The sequence below is a fragment of the Nomascus leucogenys genome, chromosome 8 (genome assembly GCF_006542625.1).
Source record: "Nomascus leucogenys isolate Asia chromosome 8, Asia_NLE_v1, whole genome shotgun sequence".
NCBI lineage: Eukaryota > Metazoa > Chordata > Mammalia > Primates > Hylobatidae > Nomascus > Nomascus leucogenys.
The window spans coordinates 13,300,464-13,309,165 of record NC_044388.1 but is presented as its reverse complement, the minus strand read 5'-3'; the positions used below and the strand labels follow the sequence as shown (position 1 = coordinate 13,309,165).

At 37.6% G+C, this 8,702-nt stretch overlaps 1 pseudogene; it reads right to left on the bottom strand.

Annotated features, from left to right (window-relative positions):
- Positions 1-2,115: 2,115 nt before the first annotated feature.
- On the bottom strand, positions 2,116-2,715 carry LOC100593101 (annotated as a pseudogene).
- Positions 2,716-8,702: the final 5,987 nt, after the last annotated feature.

The following is an 8,702-nucleotide window of genomic DNA, read 5'->3' as shown; positions in this document are numbered from 1 at the left end:
TAAAGAACTATCAGACTGGTGGAGGTCACTTCTATGGATAAGGAGGTAGTAAGGAGTAGTCAAGAAAGACTTTATAAGCTGCATCTTGCAGTTGGGTTGGGGGTCTCTATTACAGTGAATTTTTTCTCGCTTGTGAGGAGGAAAACACTAGGTGGAGAGTCAAGGGAATTTTAGTCCCAAAATGATCACCAAGAAGCCATTCAACCTTGATCAACTATCTTTACTACCTTCACAGCCTTAGTTGTGTTAGTAAAATAAATACATTGAACTAGCTTATTTCTGACATTCCTCTGCGTTTCATGATTTAAGACTCCACATTTAAAATCTTCTCAGCTGCTATTTATTTTAACAGGTCTCCCCAGTGATCTCAAGTAGCTTATAATCATGGCTTTTGAGGAAAAAAAATATATTTATTTAAGTTGCTTCGGTTGTGACATTTGTGCACTTTGCCCATTCTAATCAATATTTTCATGATTACGCTTACATTTGAATTATGCTACATACACATAAAGTCAGGTACATATTCTTTTCTGCACTGTGTTATTATCAGCACTCCCATTTTATAGATGAAATAACTAAGAGTAAGAAAGAATAGAAAGCTTGCATACCCTAACTTGATAAGCGAAATAGGTTTTAGATAAAACTGCTTCCCAAGTACCTCATTCCAAAGCCAGGGTTCAGGCTGGGAAGCATGTCTTTATCACCTTGAGAACAGAATGTTGTGATTTTTCTTTCTTGGGAATTTCTTTGAAAATCATCTCAATGCAACAATTCTTACAGAATATAAGAGTACAACTTTTCTTTGACACAATCTCTGGGGAACTGATCATGTCTTTCTTACTGGTGGTGCTGGTCCTATTGGAAAAACAGTCTGAAATCAGTTCTTTCATCCTATATCCGAATGATGACTAGTTTAAACGTTTTTCCCCCTTGAATGGGGACAAAATTCTTCATTTTCTGATTTCTCCTTTTGAATGACTTTTTATCTAAAAACTAGAGAAGTACATTGAAACGTTTTGCTATTTAAAATATTTCCTAAGTCTTCAGCTCCAGAATTGGGACTCTATACAGTTTGGGTTTTGTTGTTATTTTCTGTTGAAGATAAACCAAGCAATGGCTTACATCTACTTTAGGACTTAGAGAATTATTTCCCTGCTCACAGCATTTGTCTTGATCCCAACCCCAAGAGGAATGGCTGAAAAAATTTTTCTTTCCCTGATTCTAAGTCAGTTTTAGGTGTGCCTTCTCTGTGGCTCAGGAAGTGTTCCCGGCCTTCCTCCCACTATTTACGTCAGGTGTTCTCTACGTTCAGCAACCCTAAGTCTTCACCTTCTCACTGGATGTCAGATTTTTAAAATAAATTCCTTTGAGTTGACGAATGCACTTTGTTTCATTTTTATTTATTACAGTGAAACTTCTATTTCTAATTAAATAAATAATACATCTTTATAATTTAAAACATGAGCAAAATACAAAAGTATAAGGACATCAGTGAAAAAAATCACATGAAATACAAACTTCTGAGGAATCTATCATTAACAAAAATTTTGTGGCCATCTTTTAATACATATCTTTATTATTATTATTATTATTATTATACTTTAAGTTTTAGGGTACATGTGCACAATGTGCAGGTTTGTTACATATGTATACATGTGCCATGTTGGTGTGCTGCACCCATTAACTCGTCATTTAGCATTAGGTATATCTCCTAATGCTATCCTTCCCCCCTCCCCGCACCCCAGAACAGTCCCCAGAGTGTGATGTTCCCCTTCCTGTGTCCATGTGTTCTCATTGTTCAATTCCCACCTATGAGTGAGAACATGCAGTGTTTGGTTTTTTGATGCATTTTAACTAAATTGGGTATGCTACATACTATTTTTTATTATGACATTGTTATGTAATCTCTTACTCTTTGATTACCTCTTCCCTCTCTACAAATTCCTTACCTTTGCTATACTCCCAAATAACAAAGATAAATAACTGCATATGCATTTTCTTTTTGTTTAAATTTAGGATTTTTAAAAATTTTTCCCAAGATTAAATGATTATTTAAAAATTGTGCCACAATATAAATAAATCCACACTCTCTCTCTTAATTCTGTGCATCTGGGACTACAGAAAAGTCAGTGTTCCTGCCTTACATCTTCAAATTTACATTGTCAGGCAAGAATAAGTCTTCCCAAGAGGGATCTTCCAGAAAAACAAGCTATTTCCTCGGTTCATATTTCCCTTTTTGTGTAGCATGCACCAATAATCTATCAAAGAAGAACATCTTGGAGAGTAAGGAGGGCATTCACCAGCAAGACCACAGGTGTTGAAAACCATAAGACTGGAGACAAGTACAAAGAGGTAGGTCAACATACTAGCAAAAAAATCCTGTGACAGCTTGAGAATAACTCTTCATTTCATTCCTGATAGAAACCCTGTCCAGGTATTGATGAGGTAGGCCAGTGAGTTACATAGCCACAAAGAAATTATGTCACCCAGGAGGCCAGGAACAAGACCCATGGAAAATCCTAGGATGCTCTCTACCCAATAGGTGGTTACCAAGGAGTCACAAAGTCCACAGTACTTGGATTCTCTGCCAATGACTTATACCATAGATCTCAGAGTAATCATATAGAAGGAGTGTGTGATGAGGGTACAAGCAGAATGAGTGATCATATCTTAAGTGGTCTCCTTGTTAACTATGTCAAAGAAAGATGAGACTTCTTTTTTTTTTTAACTTTTAGGTTCAGGAGTAAATGTGAAGGTGTGTTATATAGGTAAATTGAATATCATGGGGTTTGGTCACCCAGGCGAAAAGCACAGTACCCAATAGGTAGTTTTTTGATGCTCACTCTCCTCCTACCCACTACCTCAAGTAGACCCTAGTGTTTGTTGTTTCCCTCTTTGTGTCCATGTATACTCAATGTTTAACTCTCATTTATAAGTGAGAATGTGTGGTATTTGGTTTGCTAGTCCAATGTTAATTTGCTTAGGATAATGACCTCCAGCTCCATCCATGTTGCTGTAATGAACATGATCTTGTTCTTTTTATGGCTGTGTAGTATTCCATGGTGTATATGTATCACATTTTCTTTAATCAGTCTACGATTGATGGCCATTTAGGTTGATTCCATGTCTTTGTTATTGTGAATAGTGCTGCAAAGAACATATGTGTGCATGTGTCTTTATTGCAGAACAACTTATATTCCTTTGGGTATATACCCAATAATGGGATTTCTGGGTTGAATGGTAGTTCTGTTTTAAGTTCTTTGAGAAATCAGCAAACTGCTTCCACAATGACTAAAATAATTTACACTCCCATCAGCAGTACATAGCATTCTCTTTTCTCCACAACCTCATCAGCATCTTTATTTTTTGACTTTTTATTAATAGCCATTCTGACTCATTCTGACTGGTGTGAGGTGGTATCTCATGGTGCTTTTGATTTGCATTTCTCTAACAATTAATGATGTGGAGCATTTTTTCATATGCTTGTTGGCTGCATGTATGGCTTCTCTTGAAAGTGTCTGTTCATGTCCTTTGCCCAGTTTTGATGGGGTTGTTTGTTTTTTGCTTGTAAAATTTGTTCAAGCTCCTTATATTAGTAGATTCTGGATATTAGACCTGTGTTGAATGCATAGTTTACAAATGTTTTTTCCCATTCTGTAGGTTGTCTGTTTACTTTCTTGAGAGTTCTTTTGTTGTGCAGAAGCTCCTTAGTTTAATTAGGTCCCATTTGTCAAATTTTGCTTTTGTTGCAATCGGTTTTGGCATATTCATCATGAAATCTTTGCCAGGGGCCTATATCCAGAATGGTATTTCCTAGCTTATCTTCTAGGGTTTTTACAGATTTTCATTTTAGATTTAAGTATTTAATCCATCTTGAGTTGATTTTTATATATGGTGTAAGGAAGAGGTCCAGTTTCAATCTTCTGCATATGGCTAGCCAGTGATCCCAGTGTCATTTATTGAATAGAACGTCTTTCCCCCATTGCTGTTTTTGCCAATTTTGTCAAAGATTAGATGGGTGTAGGTATGTGGCATTATTTCTGGGGTCTCTATTCTGTTACATTGGTATGTGTGTCTGTTTTGGTAGCTGTACCAGGCTGTTTTGGTTATTGTAGCCCCATAGTATAGTTTGAAGTCAGGTAATGTGATGCCTCCAGCTTTCTTCTTTTTGCTTAGGATTGCCTTGGCTATTTAGACTCTTTTTTGGTTACATATCAATTCTAAAATAGTTTTTTCTAGTTCTGTGAATAATGTCATTGGTAGCTTGATAGGAATAGGATTGAATCTGCACATTTCTTTGGGCATTATGGCCATTTTGACAATATTGATTCTCCCTATACATAAGCATGGAATATTTTTCCATTTGTTTGTCATCTCTGATTTCTTTGAGAAGTGAGTTGTAATTCTCATTGTAGAGGTCTTTTGCCCCCTTGGTTAGCTATTTTCCTAGGTATTTTATTCTTTTTGTGGCTATTGTAAGTGAGATTGCATTCTTGGTTTGGCTCTCAGCTTCGATATTGTTAGTGTATAGGAATGTTACTGATTTTTTCTACATTGATTTTGTGTCCTGAAACTTTGCTGAAATTATTTATTAGATCAGGGAGCTTCTGGGTAGAGACTAGGGGTTCTCTAGATATAGAATCATGTAGCCTGCAAACAGGGATAATTTGACTTCTTCTTTTTCTTTTTGGATGCCTCTTATTTTTTTTCTCTTGCCTGGTTGCTCTGGCTAGGACTTCCAGTACAAGGTTGAATGAGAGTAGTGAGAGTGGACATCTTTGTCTTGTTTAGATTTTCAAGGGGAATGCTTCCAGCTTTTGCCTGTTCAGTATGATGTTGGCTGTGGGTTTGTCATAGATGGCTCTTATTGTTTTGAAGTATGTTCCTTCAATACTTTGCTGAGTATTTTCGCATCTGTGTTCATCAAGAATATTGGCTGAAGTTTTCTTTGTGTGTGTGTGTGTGTGTGTGTGTGTGTCTCTGCCAGGTTTTTGGTATCAGGATGAGGTTAACCTCATAGAATGAGTAGGGAGGAGTCCTTCTTCTTCAATTTTTTAGAATAGCTTCAGTAGGAACGGTACCAGCTCTTTTTTATACCTCTCACAGAATTCAGCTATGAATCCATCTGGTCCTGGGCTTTTCCTGGTTGGCAGGCTTTTTATTACTGATTCAATTTGAGAACTCATTATTGGTCCATTCAAGGATTCAATCTCTTTCTGGTTCTTTTTTTGGGAGGTTGTATGTTTCCAGGAATTTATCCATTTTTTTTCTAGGTTTTCTAGCTTGTGGAAATAGAGGAGTTCATAAAAATTTCAACCGAGAATTTCATTTCCACCCAAACTAAGCTTTATAAGTGAAGGACAAATAAGATCCTTTGCAGACAAGAAAATCCTAATTCTCTTAGTATTTACTTGTCTAAAAGGATCTTATTTGTTCTACTGAAACCATTTCTACTGAAACTGTAATAATCTCTGAGGGTTGGTTTTTTTTTTTTTTTGTATTTCTGTGGGGTCAGTGGTAATGTCCTCTTTGTCATCCTTGATTGTGCTTATTTGTATCTTCTCTCTTTTTTTCTTTATTAGTCTAGCTAGTGGTCTATCTTGATAATTCTTTCAAAGAAGCAGCTCCTGGATTCATTGATCTTTTGTATGATTTTTCATGACCCAATTTCCTTCAGCTCTGCTCTGATTTTGGTTATGTCTTGTCTTCTGCTAGATTTGGAGTTGATTTGGTCTTGCTTCTCTAGTTCCTCTAGTTGTGAAGTTAAGTCATTAATTTGAGATCTTTCTAACTTTCTGATGTGGGTGTATAGTGCTATAAACTTCTCTTTTAACTGCCTTGGCTATGTCCAAGAGATTCTGGTATGTTATATCTTTTTTCTTATTAGGTTCAAATAATTTCTTGATTACTGCCTTGATTTCATTATTTACCCAAAAGTCATTCAGGACCCAGGTTGTTTAATTTCCATTTAATTGTATCATTTTGAGAGATTTTCTTAGCATTTATTTCTATGTTTATGGTATTGTGGTTCAAGAGTGTGGTTGCTGTGATTTCTTTTTTTAATATACTGAATATTGTTTTAGCCCCAACTGTGTGGTTGACTTTAGAGTATGTGGCATGTGCAGGAAACAAGAATGTACATTTTGTTGTTTTTTGGGTGGAGAACTCTGTAGATGTCCATAAGGTCAATTTAGTCAAGTGTAAAGGTCCCAGATATCTTTGTAAGTTTTCTGTCTCAATGATCTGCCTAAAACTGTCAGTCAGGTATTAAAGTCTCCCACTATTATTGTGTAGTTACCTAAATCTCTTTTTAGATCTCTAAGAACTTGCTTTATGAATCTGGGTGCTCCTGTGTTGGGTGCATACATATTTAGGGCAGTTAGGTCTTCTTGTTGAATTGACCCCTTTATTGAATTCACCCCTTTAAGATTATATAATGTCCTTCTTTGTCTTTTTTTGATCTTTGTTAAAGTCTGTTTTGTCTGAAATTAGAACAGCAATATCTGCTTTTTTCTATTTGCTTGGTAGATTTTTCTCCATCCCTTTGCTTTGAGCTTATGGGTATCATTACATGTGAGATGGGTTTCTTGAAGACAGCAAAACCTTGAGTTTTGCTTCTTTATTCAACTCGCCACTCTGTGGCTTTTAATTGGGGGCATTTATCCCATTTACATTCAAGGTTAGTATTGATATGTGTGAATTTGATCCTGTCATCATGTTGTTAGCTGGTTATTATGCAAAGTTGATTATGTGGTTGTTCATAGTGTCACTGGTGTATATACTTAAGTGTGTTTTTGTAGTGACTGATAATGGTCTTTCTATATTTAACGCTCCCTTCAGAACCTCTTGTAAGGCAGGTCTGGTGGTAACAGATTTTTAGCATTTGCTTGTCTGAAAATGATCTTATTTGTCTTTCACTTATAAAGCTTAGTTTGGCTGGATATGAAATTCTTGGTTGAAAATTATTTTAAGATGCTTAACATAGGCCCCCTATCTCTTCTGCTTTACAGGGATTCTGCTGATAGGTCTGCTGTTAGCCTGATGGGTTCCCTTTGTAGATGACCTGCCCCTTCTCTCTAGTTGATTTACCATTTTTTCTTTCATTGCAATCTTGGAGAGTCTGATGTCTATGTGTCTTAGAGGTGGTCTTCTCGTTTAGTATTTCACAGGGATTCTCTGCATTTCCTGAATTTGAACATTGGCCTCTCTAGCAAGGTTGGGGAAATTGTCAGTTATGATATCCTCAAATATGTTTTCCAAGTTGATTGGTTTTTCTCCCTTTCTTTCAGGGACACCAGTGAATCACAGATTGGATCTCTTTACATAATTCCATATTTCTTGGAGATTTTTTGTTTATTCTTTTTTTTTTATTTTTCTCTGATTATTTCAGAGAGCCAGTATTCATGCTCTGAGACTCTTCCCTCAGCTTGGTCTGTTCTGTTATTAATACTTGCAAATGCATTATGAAATTCTTATAGTGTGTTTTTTCAGCTTTATCAGATCACTTTGGTTCTTTATTATAATGGCCATTTTATCTCTCAGCTTCTGTATTATTTTATTGTAATTCTTAGACTTTTTGGATTGGGTTTTGACCTTCTCCTGCATATCAATGATCTTTGTTCCTTCTATATTCTGAATTCTATTACTGTTATTTCAGCCATCTTGGCCTGGTTAAGAACCATTGCTGGAGAACTAGTGTGGTTGTTTGCAGGTAAGAAGACACGATTCACTGGGCACAGTGACCCAATCCTGTAATCCCAGCACTTTGGGATGCTAAGATGGGCAGATCACTTGAGGTCAGGGGTTCAAGACCAGCCTGGCCAACATGGCAAAAACCCATTTGAAACCCTGTCTCTACTAAAAATACAAAAATTAGCCAGGTTTGGTGGCATATGCATGTGGTCCCAGCTACTCAGGTGGCTGAGGCATGATTTGAAACTGGAAGGCGGAGGTTGCAGTAAGCCATGGTTGTGCCACTGCACTCTAGCCTGAGTGACAGAGCAAGACTCTGTGGAAAAAAAAAAAAAAGACACTCTTGCTTTTTGAATTGTCAGAGTTCTCACATGGGTTCTTTGTCATCTTTGTAGGCTGATGTTTCTTCAGTCTTTGAAGTTGCTGTCCTTTGGTTTTTTTAATTCTATTTAACGTCCTTGGGGGTTGATTGTGGCATAAGCTGAAAGATTTTCGGGGGCCAAGGCTTAGTTCAGGACTCATGGACTGCTTGTTCTAACTCTGGGAGCCTGGTATTGGGCCCTTGACTTTGTTTTTAGCCCCTCATGTTTAGGAACCTGCTGCACTGAAGGAACCAACGTGTTCCCGGTCCACTGGCCACAACATTCCAATAGGTGGTGCTGGCCAAAGTGCTTCATAGAGCAGTGGCAGTAGGATCTGTCCTCATTTGCACATGCCAGCAACAATGGCAGTGTGGTTGGGTACATTCTTTTTGGCTGCAGCAGGGGGTTGGTGGTTGCAGTGGTGCTGGCCTCCATGTGAGTGTTTGCAAAGGCAGTATCTGCAGTGGCAGCAATGGCAACACAGAACAGGGGAAGGGCCAGGATGTCCCTCCAGCATCCACACGTGCACTCATACCAGTGGCAGTGTTAGCACAGGAGCAGGGCACTGATGGGCACAGGACTATGTGTGCCTTCTATGTGCATGTTCATGTGGGCAGCTGTGGCAGCACAGGGTGCCGAGTGAGTCCA